Here is a 19,471-nt window from a genome sequence, read left to right as displayed (position 1 = left end):
ATAGTTTTTGTAATAATAAAAAAATAAACTGCAAACAACTCCTATGTCCAACAGGTAAATGGACAAATTAGAAAATGCCAGCCCATCTACAGCGACAGAAAACAGCTCTTTGATTGCTTAGGGAGGGGAGGAGTGGGGAGGGAAAGGGAAGGGTATACAAAAGGGACAGGAGACAAGTTTAGGGCATGATGGACATATTCATTCACTTGATTGTTGTGATGGTTTCACAAATGTTGGCAAAACTTAAATTGTACACTTTAAATATTTGCACCGTATTTTATGTCAGTCATAGCACAATAAAGTTTTTTTTAAAAACTACATTAAGGCACCATTTGTTCCCTATTAGATTTGAAAAACTTAAAATATGACAGAACCACACAGATAAGACTGTGCAGAAGCTAAGGAGTTCTCTCTACAGAGAGCCATGTGACACTAATTATCAACATAAAAAATGCAACGACTCTGACCTGCAGTGCTACTTCTAGGAACTTATCCTACAGAAGTACTTCAGCATGCATAAAGATATATTAGGATAAGACCTATTGAAGCATTTTTTGCAATAAATTGTTGCCAAGTAGTAGAAACACTTCTGTGTCCATCAATAGGGTCTAATTAAAGTTAACTGAAATCAACTATGGTAAATTACTGTAAGAACACACTATAGCTATAAAAAGCAGGGGGGAGTTTTTTATGTCCTGAGAATGGAAAGAGCCTCAGGGTACACAGTGACCCTTGGACAACATGAGTTTGAACTGCACAGGTCCACTGACAGGTGAATTTTTTTCAATAAATATAATACCTGTATTTTCTTTTTACAGATGAACACACAAGTCAACTGAGTGTGGGGCAAAGTTTCTTTGATTAGAGATCGCAGCATGTGGAATCACAAGAACTAGAGTTTGAATCCCGATTCTAACCAAACTGTTTCAGCTTCCTGCCCTCGAGTGAATCATTTATCAATTCCTTCGTTTTTGAGGCAGATAGCAGCACGGAGATTTTTGATTGGGGAGGGGGGAATCCCTAATCCCTGTGATGTTCAAGGGTCAACCGTATTTTTCAAGGGCAAGGTGTGGAACGATATGCATATGTTACCAAGTGAAAAAAGCAGGCTTGAGAGTGTAAAGACTTAGCCACAAAGGTGAAGATAACATTTGCAATGTAACAAAACATTTCTTTGCACCATGAGAAAAGACAAGAAACTAAGAGGAAGAAAATGGTAAGAGACCAGGTATTTACAAGCGAGGACATCCAAATGGCCAATAAACAGGAAAACATGCTGAGCTTCACCAGTGATAGGAAAATACCAATTAAAACCACCATTAAATAGCATTACAGACCTGCTGATTGGCTTTAAGTTTTAAAGACTCACAATACCAAGTGTCAGTGAGGATGTGAAGTAACAAACTTTCCTACACTGCTGGTTGGAGTATAAGCTGGTACAGCCACTATGAAGACAATTTGGTAGTATCTACTGAAGTTGAAGATATTCACACTCTGACTCAGCAATTCTACTCCTAAGCATATAACCATCAGAAATGTGTGTACCTGTTCACCAGATACAGATACAAAAATATTCTCAGGAGCCTTACCTTCAATAGCCCCTGTAAGTTCTGCACACTCAATTTCAATGCTTGGGGAGGGTTTTCCTCACACCAGCAAGCAATTCCCTGACCCCAGCTGGGTGTCCTACCATTCAACTCAATTCTGACACAGTCTACCCAGGGAGAGCAACTGATTCCACAGGTTAAGGACTGAGTGCCACAAGACAGCCCGCTACTGCAATTGACACTCACAAACCCAGGTTAGCTTCCGACCAACTGGCTATACATCAGAAGTTCCCACAACCCCTTCCTTGGGTTCAATTTATATACGGGCTCACTGAACTCAGGAAACCTGTTTACTCGCTAGATTACTGGTTTATTACCAAGGATATTAAAGGATACAAATCAACAGCCACATGAAGAGGTACATAGAGTGAAGTCCTGAACAAAGGAGTTTCTGTCCTCATGAAATTTTAAACCCTGCACGGTGGCACGTGGAAACTCTCTGGTTTCCTAACCTGGAAGCTCCAAACCCCCTCACTTTGTGTTTTTATGAAGGCTTCACTACGTTGTCACTGTTGAGTAAGTCATTGGCCTTTAGTGACTGATTCAACCTTCAGCCTCTCACCCCTCCTTGGAGGTCATGGGACAGGGGAAGTGGAAGGGGGACTGAAGATTCCAACCCTCTCAATATATGATTAGTTGCCTGGCAACCAGCCCCTATTCTTAAGGTGCTTTCCAAAAGTCACCTCATTTACATAAAACCAGTTGTGGTAGAAAGGGGCTTGTTATGAATAACAAGACACCCATTCTGCCTTTGGGGAAGGTACTAAGGACAAGAGACCAATCATTAGAACAAAACATCGTTCCCATTGCTCTTATCGCTCAGGAAATTTCAAGGATTTGGGGAACAATGAGCCAGGAACCACAGACAAACACCAAAAATGTATTTCTTATATACCACAATATCACAGCCCTAAACAGGAAACAACCCAAATGTTCACCAAGAGTAGAATATATAAACTGTAGCATATTTACATAGTGGAATAGTGCACCCAGCAGTAAAAGTGAACAAACTATAGCTACGTACAACATGAACCTAACAAAACGGGCAAAGCAGCTCATTACAAAAAGATATGTAGGACTTCCCTGGTGGCGCAGTGGTTAAGAATCCGCCTGCCAGTGCAGGGGACATGGGTTTGAGCCCTGGTCCGGGAAGATCCCACATGCTGCAGAGCAACGAAGCCCATGCGCCACAACTACTGAGCCTGCGCTCCAGAACCCACAGGCCACAACTACTGAAGTCTACACGCTTAGAGCCCATGCTCCACAACAGGAGGAGACACCACAATAAGAAGTCCGCACACCGCAATGAAGAGTAGCCCTTGCTCACCGCAACTAGAGAAAGCCTGTACGCAGCAACGAAGACCCAACGCAGCCAAAAATAAATAAATAAATAAATAATGTAAAAAGAGTTAAATAAGGTAATATGTACAAAAGGGCTTTTCAAAACACAGAATTATGATTTAGACTGTGTAGGTGGAGAAGAACAAGCTTTATGCCCTAATCCAATGATTCAATTTAACTACATATAAACTGCCCATCTAGGAGGGTCTAGACAGCCAGGGCAGAGCTGGAACTGGAACCCTGAACTCCAGATGCCAAGCTCAGTGCTTTCTTCCAAGCCGTTATGTTACAAGCCTTTAGCAGGTTGACAGTGAGGCTGGAGCATCACTCAGTCACACAGCCCAGGTTTGTGTCCACACCTGCACCTGTCACTCACAGTGTACCCGGGAGCAAGACCCTCACACCCTCTGGGTCTTTGTTATCTTTTCACACCAAAGAGTTGGGCTACATGCCAATCTAGCAATTACATTCTAAGGTGTGATCCCAGGGCCAACACACACACACACACACACACACACACACACACACACACACACACTCCTTTTACTTGGCCACAAAATGGGCTTTGTAATTGTATGAATTCCCAACACCGCCCCCCCTCATCTTCTAGGACTGCTCATTGCTTTAGATCAAGTCAAGTCCAAATACCTCTTCTTAACATCCAAAGCCCTACCATCACCAAACTGCCCTTCTAGTTCATCACTAAACCACCTGAACTTCTCAGCCCACTGTGCTCCCCACTGTCCCCACATGTTCCTGCCACTTCCCCACCTCCGTGGTTTGGTTTATGCTATTCCTGAATCGCCACCCCTTCCCCATTGTTATCAAGACCCTGCCTTTCTTTAATGTAGGAGGATGGTGGGAAGGATCCCGATTCACCTGACCCACCACATGCATGTGCCGTGTTACCAGGGTGTAATGCTGTGGGGGACTAGGTCCATGTTCTGTTCTTCTCAGTTTCCCCAGAGCGCTCAGTGGTACGCCTCCACACACGTAGCAAGGGCTCCACAACAAACACTTTCTGCTTTTGAGTTTGAAATTTTTTGTGGAGTTGGGGGAGAAAAAAAGGATCCAGAGAAGGGACGGGATTGGCCTAACATTACACAGCAGATCAAGGATACTTCCAAGATAGCGGAGCCAGAAAGGAAGCCTGGCTCACCTCACTTCTAGCCAACAAGCCTGATCTGTTTTTTTCACTATTGATGAGTTGAATAACTGAGCATTTAAAATGTGTGTGTGTATGTGTATTGGGATTCTATTTGTAAGAGTAAAAAATTGAAAGCCACCAAAATAAGAATACTTTATGGTACTTCTTGACTATAAAAGCTTATGAAGTCATTAAACCATTTTAATAGAGTCACTTGGAATCTTTAAAAAATGGTTTAGAGCATAGAAGGAATGAGATACATGGGAAAAGAGCCAGGACAGGTTGTCAATGAAAACAAGTGTAGGGGAATATGAGTAACAATTCATCTGCATAAAAAGGAAGCATACACACTCACTTACACACATGTATGCAGGCACACACCAAACACCTGCATTAGAAACTGACCTAAATTATTAACGGTGTTTTGCTGCACTGGGAGAATTACATGGAAATTTTTCCTATTTTATGTTCATATGTAGTATGTGTGTGTTTTATGATGAACATTCACTAACTTTATAATCAGAAGAAATAAGGATCCATCCATTTTGAAAATATAAAATGTAAAAATCTTAAAATTTGTATGGAGACACAAATGACCCCAAATAGGCAAAGCAATTTTGAGGGAAAAACAAACAAACAAACAACAACAAAAAACAGCTGGAGGAATCAGGCTCCCTGACTTCAGACTATAGTCATCAAGACAGTATGGTACCGGCACAAAAACAGAAATATAGATCAATGGAACAGGATAGAAAGTCCAGAAATAAACCCACACACCTACAGTCACTTAATCTACGACAAAGGAGGCAACACTATACAATGGAGGAAAGACAGTCTCTTCAATAAATGCTGCTGGGAAAACTGGACAGCTACATGTAGAAAATGAAATTAGAGGACTTCCCTGGTGTTGCAGTGGTTAAGAATCCACCTGCCAATGCAGGGGACATGGGTTTGAGCCCTGGTCCAGGAAGATCCCACATGCCACAAAGCAACCAAGCCTGTGTGCCACAACTACTGAGCCTGTGCTCTAGATAGAGCCTGTGGGCCACAACTATTGAAGCCCATGTGCCTAGAGCCCATGCTCCACAAGAGAAGCCACCCCAGTAAGAAGCCTGTGCACCACAACGAAGAGTAGCCCCCGCTCATCGCAACTAGAGAAAGCCCGCATGCAGCAACAATTACCCAATGCAGCCAAAAATTAAAATAAATTTATTAAAAAAAATGAATTAGAACATTCTCTAATACCATTAAACTCAAAATGGATTAAAGACCTAAATGCAAGACTGGGTACTATAAAATTCTTAGAGGAAAACACAGGCAGAACACTATTTGACATAAATCACAGCAATATCTTTCAATTTGTCTCTGAGAGTAATGGAAATAAAAACAAAATAAACAAATGGGACCCAGTTAAACTCAAAAACTTTTGCACAGCAAAGGAAACCACAAACCAAACAAAAAAAAAGAACCCACGCAACCGACAGGGATTAACCTCCAAAATATACAAACAATTCATGCAGCTCAATATCAAAAAAACAACCCAATCAAAAAATGGGCAGAAGACCTAAATAGACATTTCTCCAAAGAAGGCATACAGATGGCCAAGATGCACATGGAAACATGCTCAACATCGCTAATTATTAGAGAAGTGCAAATCAAAACTACAATGAGGTATCACCTCACACCAGTCAGAATGGCCATCAGCAAAAAGTCTACAAACAATGCTGGAGACGGTGAAGAGAAGGGAACCCTCCTACACTATTGGTGAGAATGTAAATTGGTACAACCACTATGGAGAACAGTATTGAGGTTCCTTAAAAGACTAAAAACAGAGCTATCATGTCCAGCAACCCCACCCCTGCGCATATATCTGGAGAAAACCATGGTTTGAAAGGATACACACACCCTAATGTTCACTGCAGCACTGTTTACAATAACCAAGACATGGAAGCAATGGAATATTACTCAGTCTTTAAAAAGAATGAAATGCCATTTGCAGCAACATGGATGGGCCTAGAGATTATCACACTAAGTGAAGTAAGTTAGACAAAGAAAGACAAATATCATGTAATATCACTTATATGCAGAATCTTTAAAAATGATACAAATGAACTTATTTACAAAAGAGAAACAGACTCACAGACTTAGAACAAACTTACAGTTACTGGGGGGGGAAAGGGGGACAGGGATAGACGGGAAGTTTGGGATTGACATGTACGCACTGCTACATTTAAAACAGATAACCAACAAGGACCAACTGTATAGCAAAGGGAACTCTGCTCAATATTCTGTAATAAGCTAAATGGGAGAAGAATTTGAAGAATAGATACTTGTATATGTATATCTGAATCACTTCGGGTATACACCTGAAACTAACACAACACTGTGAATCAATGATACTCCAATATAAAATAAATTTAAGAAAATATAAAATGTATAAAAACAGGAGAGAACTTCTTTGACAGGCATACGTCCCACCCAGCAGAGGAAATGACACAGAGAGAAATGCAAACAGGCAAGCGGCTCAGCACTGAGACTGTGGCAATTACTCTACTAGGTGATCTCCCACCTGACAGCTTAATTGCTTCCCTGATTTAAGAGCTTCCCCATTAAGCCCTTAGCAGCTGCATCAAAGGATCAAAGCCATTCTTTACTGACAGGAACCTGAGGGCAGGAGGAGAGGGCTGCAGGAGATTGTCCTGTGTGGCTCCTGAACAGTCCAAGAGCCCCTCCCACACCATTTCTAACAGGCCAATTTGCTTTCTATTCCTCTCACTCCTGAGGACGCTTTCTCGGTGCCGGTGGGAATCACAAGGAACTGACCCAACACCTGAGGCTTAGTTCTGTCACTCATTGCAAAACAAGGGGTCAGTCACCTTCTCTCCCTGAACCAGAGTTTCCTGTTTTACAAAACGACTAACTCTGCTCATCTCTCAAGATTTTCCTGTCACGTTATTTAAAATAGAACTCCAAGGTCTGAACCTAACCTACGCAGACATTAAGACCGGGGATAGATTCCCCTGTGTGAATGTGCAAAGGGCATGAAGATGGATTATTAAGTGAAAAAACTCAAGGCACAGAAAACTGTGCTGGGTTGATCTGGTTTGGGTGGGAAGATATAAATTCCCTGCTTTTATGTGCTAGATGATTTCTCTCTAGGCTCTTGAAAAGCTGAGATGGTCTGAGGGAGACAGGGCTAACATGAGCAAGGAAGCCTTTATTTTTCATTTTCAAACCATCGGGCTCTGTCTGAATTTTATTTTATCTTGTACTAATTTTCTTATGATTTAAATTAAAATAGACAATGGTATCTAGTTTAAAAGGCGCATGAGCTAGTTAAAAAGACTAAATGAAGCTGTGTGTATAAAACTTTTCTGTAAAGTTTAAACAACTCACCACTATCTTTTTAATAAATTAATTTTATTTATTTTTATTTTTGGCTGCGTTGGGTCTTCATTGCGGTGCATGGGCTTCTCTTATTGCGGAGCACGGTGCACGGGTTTCAGTAGCTGTGGCTCACGGGCTCTAAAGCGCAGGCTCAGTAGTTGTGGCTCACGGGCTTAGCTGCTCCGCGGCATGTGGGATCTGCCCGGGCCAGGGCTCGAACCCGTGTCCCCTGCATTGGCAGGCAGATTCTTAACCACTGCGCCACCAGGGAAGCCCTCCAATACCACTTTTATCCTTCTTAATAGAACCAAATATCCATTTATTGAACACTGGTCTATGATTAAATAGGAATCACCTGATTTAGAACTTTCATCTTTACTATTTTTGATGGTTTTAGACAGGAGATCAGTCACCATCTTAGGGTGCTATGTGAGCCGCGGAGGGTTTATCCACCACCCCCCCCGCTGGGTCACCATCCTGAGGCCATGACGCCATCTAACCAGGCTCCCTGCTTCCTTGACCCTTGCCCTTCTCCGCATAGCAGTTACAAGGAACAGCTAAAACTCAAGCCAGATTATGTCACGCTCTGCTCACGACCTTTTAATGGCTCTCACATCAGCCAAAGCCAGATTCCTCACTACGCCCGTCATTATCGGCTGCACCCCTTCAGGTTTTCAGACCAGTCCTCCCACACCTCTGGCCACGGTTCCAGCCGTGGGTCTCTTCGCTGCTCCTGGCCTGCCAATACCTCCTTCCTCAGGGGCTCCATTCTTCCTTGTATTCTAGTACCTGTACTCTTGTCCCTGGTTCCCAGGACGGCTCACTCCTGCAAGTCATGACTCAAATGCCACCTTCCGAGGACAAGCTTCGCTGAACTCTCACTTGCAAGTTACGTCCCTCCACGTGGGCACACACATGCCCTGACCCCCTTTCCTGGTTTATTTACCTCCCTAACGCTTACCGTCACGTCTTTTACCTATTTCATTTACTGCCTCTCTCCCCTCACCGCGAAGTTCGCTCCAGGAAGGAAGGAGAGTTTGTTTTGTTCACTGCTACCTCCCCGCTCCCTAGAACAGTATGTGACACGTAGAAGGTGCTTGATAAATCATGTTTTACTTAATTCTGGCCATGGGGAGATCAAATAATGAGTTGAGCTTCCTGCCAGAAGAAAAGAGGAACTTGAGTAGATAGGTGGGACACCCACCTTTGGGGAGTCTTTTAAAATTGGAAGGGTGTGTGTGTGTGTGTGATGAAAGCAGGAAGAAAACTGGCTAGAGGAGATAATAGAACCATTCTCTTAAACTGACAACAGCTGATGGGCAGCCATGAGTCATGCAGTTGCTAAGCATCATAAAGGGCTTCCAGATATCAGGCAATATTCAGAGCACAGTCCTCCTGGAGGAAAATGAGGAAACATTCTTGCAACATATGAACAGAATCAACACAATTATTAGAATAATGATACTAATGAGAAAACAGGCAGTTAAACACTTACTCTGCACTCACAGTAAACGCATTAGCGCATCAGAGGTTGGGAGATACTGGGGCATTTCCTGGATAAAGTCAGATAAAAAGCAATCGTGACCTCTCCTCTGACCACGTCACGGGGGTAGTATCCCTAGTGTCAGGATTGCTGTCAGTTTCACAGCTGTGCTCACCCAGCTAGAGGCTCAGGCATGGGCGTTTTATTTGTCCTGATCACAAATATGAAGTTTCTGAGAAATGAACAAAGGGAGGACCTCTAAAAGTCAATGAGTGACAGTCTTCTTGGGATGGTATAGTCAGTCACAGCCGGGTGGGACCCCCACTCTTGTGAGTCATGAGGAAACCAGAGGGGTCCAGAACCTGAATGTGAGACAAGACCATTAGATATTCCCAAACCTCCCAATAGAAGAAGCTGCACTTCCTTCAATATACCTGTGCGAAGCACCTATGGCTGGCCAGGCCACTGTGGGAATGTTCTTTGTGTTTCACGAGGTCTGATCTTGTATAGTAAGAGGGACGATCTAATTCTTGGAGAAGAGCCATTTCATTCTGCTCCTCTCACCACTTATTTCCAACCTTCTCTGAAGCCTCTTCCATCTCCTGTCCTTCCCTCCCTCAGTTGTATTTCTCTCTCACTTTCCAGTGACTATCATAGCACATGACACCTTTGAGTTAGAGGGTATTAGTAAGAAAACAAAGGGAAACTGTTCTATTTATTCTGGATGTTGTTTATTCCTAGAAGCCTGAGCAAGTATTCAGTTTACTTCTTCTCTTATTGGATTAGGTTTGAGTAAGAAAGATGAGGCTGGGCTTCCCTGGTGGCGCAGTAGTTGAGAGTCCACCTGCCGACGCAAGGGACACGGGTTCGTGCCCTGGTCCGGGAAGATCCCACATGCCGTGGAGCGGCTGGGCCCGTGAGCCATGGCCGCTGAGCCTGCGCGTCCGGAGCCTGTGCTCCGCAGCGGGAGAGGCCATAACAGTGTGAGGCCCGCTTACCGCAAAAAAAAAAAAAAAAAAAAAGAAAGAAAGATGAGGCAAAGGCACAAAAGGGACAGGACATAATATGGAATCAGGAACGTGGCTGATACAAAATGTATGCCAGGACGTCTCACACCTTTAAGAGGGTTACAGTTTCAATTCTAAATTTTCTACCTGGAAAAACAACTATCAGTAACATGAGTCCTAGGGTCTATAGGATTCAAAAATAAAATGGTTTGAGAAACACATACCTGACCTGATACCAATAGGAGAAAAAAAGTTCCTTCTACAGATACAATGTAATGAACAATGCATCATTATCTTTAGAATGTTCAAAATGACAGTTTCACAAAACTACTTCTTAGAAGATCCCTCAAGGAAAACCATGGGCACCTCTCCTCAGGGCTATTCACTGACAGCAATTCTAGGGAAGTCCAGCCCATCTGACATACTCAGTCACAAACTAGCAGCACACACATGGGCTTGGTGTCACTGGGACTGTTTTTTTGTTTTTTGTGGGTTTTTTTTTTTTTGCGGTCCGCAGGCCTCTCACTGTTGTGGCCTCTCCCATTGCAGAGCACAGGCTCCGGAAGCGCAGGCTCAGCGGCCACGGCTCACGGGCCCAGCCGCTCCGTGACATGTGGGATCTTCCCGGACCAGGGCACGAACCTGTGTCCCCTGCATCGGCAGGCGGACTCTCAACCACTGCGCCACCAGGGAAGCCCGCTGGAACTGTTTTGTGATTGTTACTGCTGTTGTTTAAGTTAATGCTGTTAGCAGGGATGTGCATGTCTCAACTCTCCACCCACCTTTGTTTTTATTCCAGTCGTTTCATACTTTTGTTACATAACTGGCCTCCAAAGGCATTGTGTTGGAGATGGTCATTCATCTACTCACTCAGGTATTTGAGCACCTTACTGCCTGATACTGTTCTCTGCAAGCAAGCAAGCACAAATAACATCCTGCCTCAGAAAGCTTAAATCCTAGAGTAAAGGAATGGGCAATACACAATAAAGTAAAAGTATACGGTATATCAGATGGGTATATCAAAGGGAGTGCTGGAGGGAGGAAGAGTCTAGGGAGTAGCCAGGAAAGGTCTCAGTGAGAAGGTCACATTTGAGTAATGACCTGCAAGAAGTGAGAAAGCTATGTGGATACCTAGGGGAACAGCAAGTGCAAAGGCCCTGAGGTAGGGAGGAAATAGTAGGATGAACAGCACACAAGGTAATGTGACCAGAGCAAAAAGTCAGGGTGAGTCAAGAAGCCCTCAAGGGAGGGAAGAAATGGTTGGTAGGCAGGCAAGGCGAGTAACATAGGGCTTGGTAGATCACAGCAGGTACTTCAGAAAAAGCCATTGGAGGGTTTTGAGTGGAAAAATGACATTACCTAACTTAAGTATGAGAAGGACTGCTTTGTATGCTGGACGCAGTAGAAGATCAGACCATTGCAATCATCCCCTGAATTCGAAAAATTGAATAACTGTCTATTCAAGAAGTTTCTCGTAAGTACAGTTTCTTGCAGACTTTATGGTGGTATCTGGCAAAGAGCCGACATGTTGCTAGCTCAGGACAAACCACGGGATTTAATAGTCAGCAGGGCTGAGAGCATGAACTTCAGAGCCCGACCAATATGGGTACCTAAGGAGACAGTCACTCCTCCCCTCACAGAGGTGAGCTGACAAAGCCCACAGAAAATCTGATTCAGCTCAAGACAGGGTGACTAATACCCCCCTGGAGTGGGGCTCCAACTGTTGGGTGGAAACTATTCAAGCAGCAGATGCAACAGAACTTTCATCAACTTCCTCCTAAGGCGGGGTGCCCAGGGAACACTCAGCTCTGAGCAAAGGTTACTTCCTGGTGGGCCCAAACACGAAGGTAAATGAAATCTAATGCTGGCTTCCTGGAATCATAATAATCAGTTCAAATGTGATTAAAAGCGAGAGCTCCTGAAGGTAGGATAAGGGCCTGGAGAACAATAGCCCTTTCTTCTGGTCTGAAAGGGTTTCCACGTGTCCTAGCAGTTAAGACACCTGAGCAGGGAGAGCCCCTCCCCCGCCTGAGGTGGCCCAAGCCTCTGTGAGCACCTGTGTGCGATGCACAAGCACCCCAGGCGTCCCAGGGCTGCACCTCGTAGTGGGGGAACCTCGGGCAAGGCACGTCTCTGAGATGCAGTGTGTCATCTCCAAATGGAGAGTTTTATGAGGATTCCAGGAGATTCTAGCCGGGAGGAACGGCACAGATCAGAATAGGGATTCACTCAGTTTGCAGGTTCCCTTTGCCTCCCCCCGATCCAGGATGACCAAGGCGGGGTCCCAGGCAGGGCCCCCAGCACCTGACTGCTTTTCCGTCTGACCTGCCTTTCCCAAGTGCTGGCTACAGAAGTCTGAAGCTCCCCCGTCTGAGAGGAAGGCCTGAGAAACCCACCAGAGGCTTGATGGGTTTGCTCCTAAGGAAGACCAAGCAGGTCCTCGGCACGTTCCTGCTGCGACCCTGGCCTTCACCACCCCCATCACCACACAGGATGTCCCCCAACCTGGCGCCCCACGCACTGCCCTTGCCCAGCATACCTGCAACCAAGGAGAAAGCCCTGAGGAAGGGCAGGAAAGCGCCACACACAGAACGCCCCGGGGCCTGCACACTTAGCGTAAGTGTTTCTCTGAATCCCACTCTCTACCAAATACAGACAAAATGCAAGCTTGCCTAAGAGGGCTCCGGGTTTCGAGAAAGATAAAGGAAGTTCCTCTGTGGGAGAGGAGAGTCTTCCTGGGTGTTTCACACGCAAGCAAAGTGCCCTCAAGTCTCGTCCAGGTGAGCGAAGAGCGAGGGCTCAGGCCACAAGCGCCTGGACACAGGATCCCCACCCTCTGTAGCCTCTGTCCTTTGGGGCTCTTGGCCTCTCTCCCAGCCGCCTCCCGAGGTTGTGGAAGCCACAGAGAGGCTGCGGATCCCACCAGCAGACACGAGGCACACACTGGGGCAGAGAGGGGAACTGAACCATTGGAAAGACAGAACCCAAGAAATAAGATCCAGAAAGCCAAGTTGCCAACACCTGTGAAGCCGCCCGGGGGCCCAGACCTCTCCTTCCCAGGTCTCCCTGCGTGGCCCCCGCTCGGCTTCTCGCCCTCAATTCACAGGCACAGTGAACCCACACTGCTTGAAACCACGGGAGTCCGGTCCTTCCACCCGAGGACGTCATGGTTCCCCCTCTCCCTCCTAGAGCTGTTTCTACCTAAAGCACCAGGCCACCCCAATCTGAGATCCTCTTCTCCGGCTGGTGCCAGATAAACACCCCTCCAACGTGACCCCAACCCCTGGTTCCACCTCCCAGCCCATGTCTTCTGGTCACACGTCATGACCTCAGAGATCAGAGCACAGCAAGACGGGGCCTCAGGACTTTGGGGTCACCCCTGCTGGATTTGGAGGTGTCCAGAGTCTCCTCCCACATGCTCTTATGTAAAATACGTCTCCCCTGTAGGGGAGCAGAATTTGCCACCCTAAAATATGTCTCTTTGGCATATTGTTTTAAGCTGGTCATTTTCTGAAAAACAGCAAATGTGGGAAGGGCTCTGAAAACCAAATAGGAGTTGCCCTCTTGCAAGAAACAGAGTCGTAAGGGAAACCCCCATTTTTAGAGGCGACTCCCTCTCTGTACCAGGAAGAAAAGGATGACCTAACCTCTAGAAACTTATCAGTGGAGAGGCACTGACTTCAATCCACATAGTAACCCTACCCTGGTTTACTGTGCTTTTCCTGGTCACCGCCCATAACTGAGTCTCCCCAGCTTTAACATCCTCTTGTGTCTTTAGCTGAAGATGGTATTTAAGGTGAGGGTTTCAGCCATTTTGGCGAGCTACTCAATTTTCCTGAGTCTCTCCCACGTACACACGTTACTAAGCTTTTGTTTGATTTTTCTCCCGTTAATCTCCCCGATGTCAATTTAATTCTTAGACCAGCCTGAAGCACCCTGGGGGTAAAGGAAAATGTCTTCCTCCCTGACACCGTTTTGTAGGCATCTCCTCACAGTAGGTTGGTTTTCATCAGTTTCACCCCGAAATACTGCATTCACCCGGACCCCAAACTCAAGTTCTGACACATCTCACCTCAGCTCCACAGGTACTAGGTCCCCAGGTGAACCCGACAAATCCAACCTCTTCAACTCCACAGACACAATTTCAGAGTAGCAAGACAGCTTAGAAATCATCAAATCTTTACAACGCTTGAATTCCTTCCGCCATCATTAATCGAGTGTGACCTCCTTGACAAGAAGCGTCACCCCCAGAGCCCCAGGGGCAGCCAACCAAAGAACCAACCAACCCCGCTGGACAGAATGAGTCCCCCTGACCTCCTAGGTCTTCCTCTGGATGACACATCCCTCAGTCCCCTCCTCCATCCTGAAACAGCCTCTACAAGGGTCAAAACACCTACCTGCCTCCTTCTCTTCTTTCTTCTCTCCTCCTGGCTACACATCCTCAATTCCGTTCACGCCTGCCCAGACGCCTCAGTTCTGAATCTCATCATTAGCCTCCTCGCTCTTCTTTAAATATACCCCGGGCCCAGCGTGCTTCTCACACCTTAATGTGCATGAAAATCACCTGGGCTCTCCCTGGCATTCCTGCTTGGGTTCCATAGGTCTGGGCGGGGCCCAGGAGTCTAAATTACTAAAAAGCTCCAGGTGGTGCTGTTGTTGCTGGTCACCACTTTGAGTATGAAGACTTCCACCTGGGATGGCATTTCTACTGGGAATCACCTGGCGCTTGTTAGAGATATGACTCCTGGGTCCCATCCAGAATCAGAGTCTGCATTTTAACAAGATCCACAGGTGTATAGTATGCCTTTCAAGTTTTCAAAAAATAGAAGCTGGCAACCATGGCTGCATATTAGAATCATCTGAGAAACTGGAAAACAATCCCATGGCCCAGCAGCCCCGCAGACCAATTACATCAAGAGGGTGGGATCCAGGCATCAGCGGTTTTAAACCTTCCTGGGTGGTTGTAATGTGCAGTGAGGGTTGATAACTCTGCCATCAAGTGTCTTAAAGCACAGGCCCTACCTTTGAGACCACTGACAGGGAAAGGCAGGATGTACTCTGCCACCTTGAACTTCTCAGGTCACAGCCGGAGGTTCCATTTGCTCAGGGCAACCCTCCACAGTGAAACAGAGCAGGACCCCTATGGTCCTCCCCACCGCCGTGTCCCCTGCCTGTCTTTTGTCTATACAAAAACTTTAGTGAAAAAATAAATTTAAGGGCTTCCCTGGTGGCGCAGTGGTTGAGAGTCCGCCTGCCGACGCAGGGGACGCGGGTTCGTGCCCCGGTCCGGGAGGATCCCACATGCCGCGGAGCGGCTGGGCCCGTGAGCCATGGCCGCTGAGCCTGCGCGTCTGGAGCCTGTGCTTCGCAACGGGAGAGGCCACAACAGTGAGAGGCCCGCGAACCGCAAAAAATAAATAAATAAATAAATTTAATCAGAGAAGTGAGAAAATGCAGAAGCAAAGGAAAACAGTGAAACAAGACCAAATAATACTAGTTTAATCATTAAGAAAAGTCAAGCGCCTTTAGTTCTGCTTCAAGCACTATAGATAATATTCTGAGCCATATACTTTGAGCTGTTTTGTAGATACTGAAACCCACACCAGGTGGAAGAAGTTAACTACATGATAGCCAAACTGTAGCCATGACTTAAGCTGCCACAATTCCAAGAACTGGCTTCAAGGAAATGGGAACAAACTGACCCTGGAACTAAAGAGTAGCTATACTTAAAACAATCAAGATGACGCTGATCAGACCACTGCATGACTAATTTCAAGATGACTGTCAGAGCTGACTGTGCTGTTTCTGCATGGACCCCCTCCCTCCACCTATACACCCCTGAGACTCCCCTTTAAAAGCCCTTGCCCAATGATTGTCAGGGGGCAGTTGGCCTTTGGACATGAGTCTGCCTTCCGCCCCATTTGCTGGCATCTGAAATAAAGCAAACTTTTCTTTCCAACAACCTTGCCTCTCGGGTATTGGCTTCTGAGCGGCGAGCAGCCGGACCCCACTTTCGGTAACAACAATGCCGATGCCTTTTGAGGCAGTACAGAGCAGCGGTTACGAGCACTATTCTGGAGTCAGGTAGAGCTGGATTCGAATCCAGAGTCCAACATTAATCAGCTGCGTGATCTCAGAAAATGTACCTAATTTCTCTGTGCCTCGTTCCCCCGTGGGTAAAATGGAGCCAAGACAGTACCTACCAAGTGAAGTCGTTGAGAGGGTTGAAGTAAATGAAAAGCAGGCACAGTTCTTAGCACGGTGCCAGCTCCACCAAGTGACCGATCATGGTTAATTGCAGTTATTAACATTGAAGCTAAAACTCCTGATACTTTGCATGTGCAGCTGCTATGCCACATTGATTCAACGTATCTGCTGAGGTTTCCCTTCACAAGCAACTCCAGTTTAACCAATTCTGGCTAAGCTAGGCAGAAAAGAAGTGTCTCAGGAGACGTGCCCAAAACTAAGCACAGGAATGGAACCAGCCCCAGGGATCTCAGCGGGAAACTTTCAGGTGGCGTCCTGGGAAGGAGTCAGTCCCAATAGCTTCCACGAGCCACTCGGCTCAGGGTTCAGACTTACAAGCCAGAGTCTGATCTGGTTCAGCCAGGGTTACTTGCGCCCTGCGTGGCAGGTCAGGGGCCCTGTAACTTATGCTCCCAACAGGACCATCAGAAGGAAGCTAATTCTCCAGAGAAATCAGAGACTGTCACCTAAAGAAGGCAGAGGCTGGCCAGACAAAAGGAGACGTCCACTTCAGCCCCTTTAATTCTTGGACCCAAAGGCAGGACCATGCATTTATTCTTATTACTTTTTCAGAAGGAAGTTTTTATTTCTTCTTTGAGTGTTTTTTTAATGACAGCTTTATTGAGATCTACTCTTCCACTCTTTTATTTTTTATTTTATTTTAACATTTTTATTGGAGTATAATTGCTTTACAGTGGTGTGTTAGTTTCTGCTTTATAACAAAGTGAATCAGTTATACATATACATATATCCCCATATCTCTTCCCTCTTGTGTCTCCCTCCCTCCCGCCCTCCTTATCGCACCCCTCTAGGTGGTCACAAAGCACCGAGCTGATCTCCCTGTGCTATGCGGCTGCTTCCCACTAGCTATCTATTTTACATTTGGTAAAAATATGTGTATATGTGTATATGTCCACATATATACTACCACTCTCTCACTTTGTCCCAGCTTACTCCACTCTTTTAAAGTGTACAATTCAGTTAAGTTTTTAAATATATTTACCGAGTATCACCAGCATCAAATTCCAGAACATTTCACCACCCCAAAAAGAAACCCCATTCCCATTGGCCATCACACCTCATTCCTTCTCCCCACACCCAAGCCCCTGACAACCACCAATCTACTTGCTAGCTCTACAAATTTGCCTACTCTGGCCATTTCATATAAGTGGAATCATATTATTTGTCCTTTTGTGTGTCAAAATTCCATTCTTTTTTATGGCCAAACAATATTCCATTGTATGGATATCCATTCATCAGTGGATGGACATTTGGGCTGTTTCCACCTTTTGGCTATTATGAATAATCCTGCTATAAATATTCTTGTACACATTTTTGTGTGAACATGCGTTTTCAATATTTTTGGATCTATACCTAGAAGTAGAACCGCTGGGTCACGTGGTAACTCTATATTTAACCGTTTGAGGAACTGCCAGACTGTTTTCCACAGCAGCTGCACCATTTTACATTCCCACCAGCAGTGTAAAAGAGTTCCAAATTTCTTCCCATCCTCACCAACACTTGTTATTGTCTGTCATTTTTATTCTAGCCATATTAGTAGGATTGAAGTATTTCATTGTGGATTTTATAAACATTTTGATGACTAATGACGTTAACCATCTTTTTATGTGCTTCTTTTCTATTGCATATTATTCTGTTAAATTCAGCCCATCATCTCAACTGATCACATATTTGGACCCTACTCCTATACTGCAATTCTTTCAGTGCCTGGTCAATTGCAAATGTCATGGGATAGCCTGTTCTCAAAAAAAAAAAAATGATTGGCCATCTTGGGACAGATGGCAGGACCCTGTAGAATGACACAGGGAATTTCTTAGGTTGGCACTGAACCTCCTTTAGCCATCTCTGAGTGAGAGTGAATTCTCTCCATAGCTCTAACCCTAACCAGCTCTCTGCTCAGGCTGTAGGGCTCTCTCATAGCCCTCTGCCCTGGGGCTGCTTCTCTGCCCCTCTGCACTTTCAGCAGATACTCCTTCAGACACCTGGGCCCCTTTTCCCCCACATTTGCCAGCTAAGCCCCCAAACTATAAAGTCTGCACACCACATCCATGGAGAGAAAACCATGTCTGGTTTCTGGAGAAATACCCAACTCCTCTCCTGTTTGGTTGGCGTATTCCTTCCTAGGTTCGTTCTCTCCCACCTAGACGCAATGCTCAGGAAGGCGAGAAGACCCTTCCCGATCTCAGTCTGGCGTTTGTGCCTTAAGTGACGGGGCTCTGAAATACACAGACGCTCCAGCACCCAGGCAGTGCAGCCACGGTCGACTGAGCAGCCAGAAGGAGGCTCACTGACTGAGATGGACTTGTCTCCTGCTTTTAGTTCCTTCATCCAGAGCAGGGCTTTTCAAGTTGTGGTCTGTGGACTGAGTCAGACACACCTGAGGGATGGGGGATAAAACTCCACAACTACTAAAGCAGATTTTCTATGGGGTGGATCCTGAAAAAAACACATTTAGAATAAGCGCCTCGAGGATTCCTACCTACACTAAATGATGAAACCCAGACGTCTAGAGGTGTTGTTATTAATGTATTGTTCATCGACAGACATGTACTCACAGGGCTCTTTACAAATGTATATTTTTTATCCAAGGGCACACATCCTGTAATCAGTAGTGAGGATACAAACACAGACCTTCCAACTCCTTGCCTTTTGCTCCTTCCCCAGTGTATCAGCTGCCTCGCTTTTGTCTGTGGAAGCCTCGGGGCCAAAGCCTGAAGCACAGTCACCTGCTTGACACCACAGAGCCTTGTCACTTTCCTAGAAGACGAGGGGCCTCTGTATCTCACTCCATCTCTGTAAGTGTCTCTCCCTGTCCCTTCCAAGATATAGAATGTACACTAAGCAGCTGTAGGAGGAATATCCACATAACCCAGATATTAGCTAATTTATGTCAACCCTCCTTCACCACCTCATCCCCTAGCAAGCAGAAGGGACTGCATGCAAGTTTAAATAACTATAGACCCAACTCAGCCTTTTGCGCCAAACCATATTAGAAGTCAACAGCTCACCTCTGATTGGCTGTCTTTGATAGGGTGTCTACCTTGGTCCAATCAGCTGTGACCAGGGGCATAAGCCATCTGGGCAAAAGACTGTGTGCAGAACCATTTCATTTAAAGAGTTGTGGGCAGTCACCCAAACCAACATTTCTAGAATAATTTAGAAGGTGGCCGAGTCACAGAAGGACTCCTGAATGTAAAGTTTATGATAATGAGTGTTCCATACATTCAGTGTT

The 19,471-nt window shown here is 45.6% G+C and overlaps 1 protein-coding gene across 1 annotated transcript in view; it reads right to left on the bottom strand.

Moving 5' to 3' along the window:
• The window catches only part of GCNT3 (glucosaminyl (N-acetyl) transferase 3, mucin type), a 90,319-nt gene extending 77,694 nt beyond the window's left edge, over positions 1 to 12,625 (bottom strand). The window contains exon 1 of the mRNA XM_027123175.1: positions 12,512 to 12,625. The gene's annotated coding sequence lies outside the window, so the exon portion shown is untranslated. The remainder of the gene's footprint in view (positions 1 to 12,511) is intronic.
• Between the last annotated feature and the right edge of the window lie 6,846 nt (positions 12,626 to 19,471).

Source organism: Aethalodelphis obliquidens, unplaced genomic scaffold (genome assembly GCF_003676395.1).
Source record: "Aethalodelphis obliquidens isolate GAN/ISIS:26980383/991018 unplaced genomic scaffold, ASM367639v1 scaffold26, whole genome shotgun sequence".
NCBI classification, from domain to species: Eukaryota; Metazoa; Chordata; class Mammalia; order Artiodactyla; family Delphinidae; genus Aethalodelphis; species Aethalodelphis obliquidens.
This window is presented reverse-complemented; position numbering and strand designations above follow the sequence as displayed.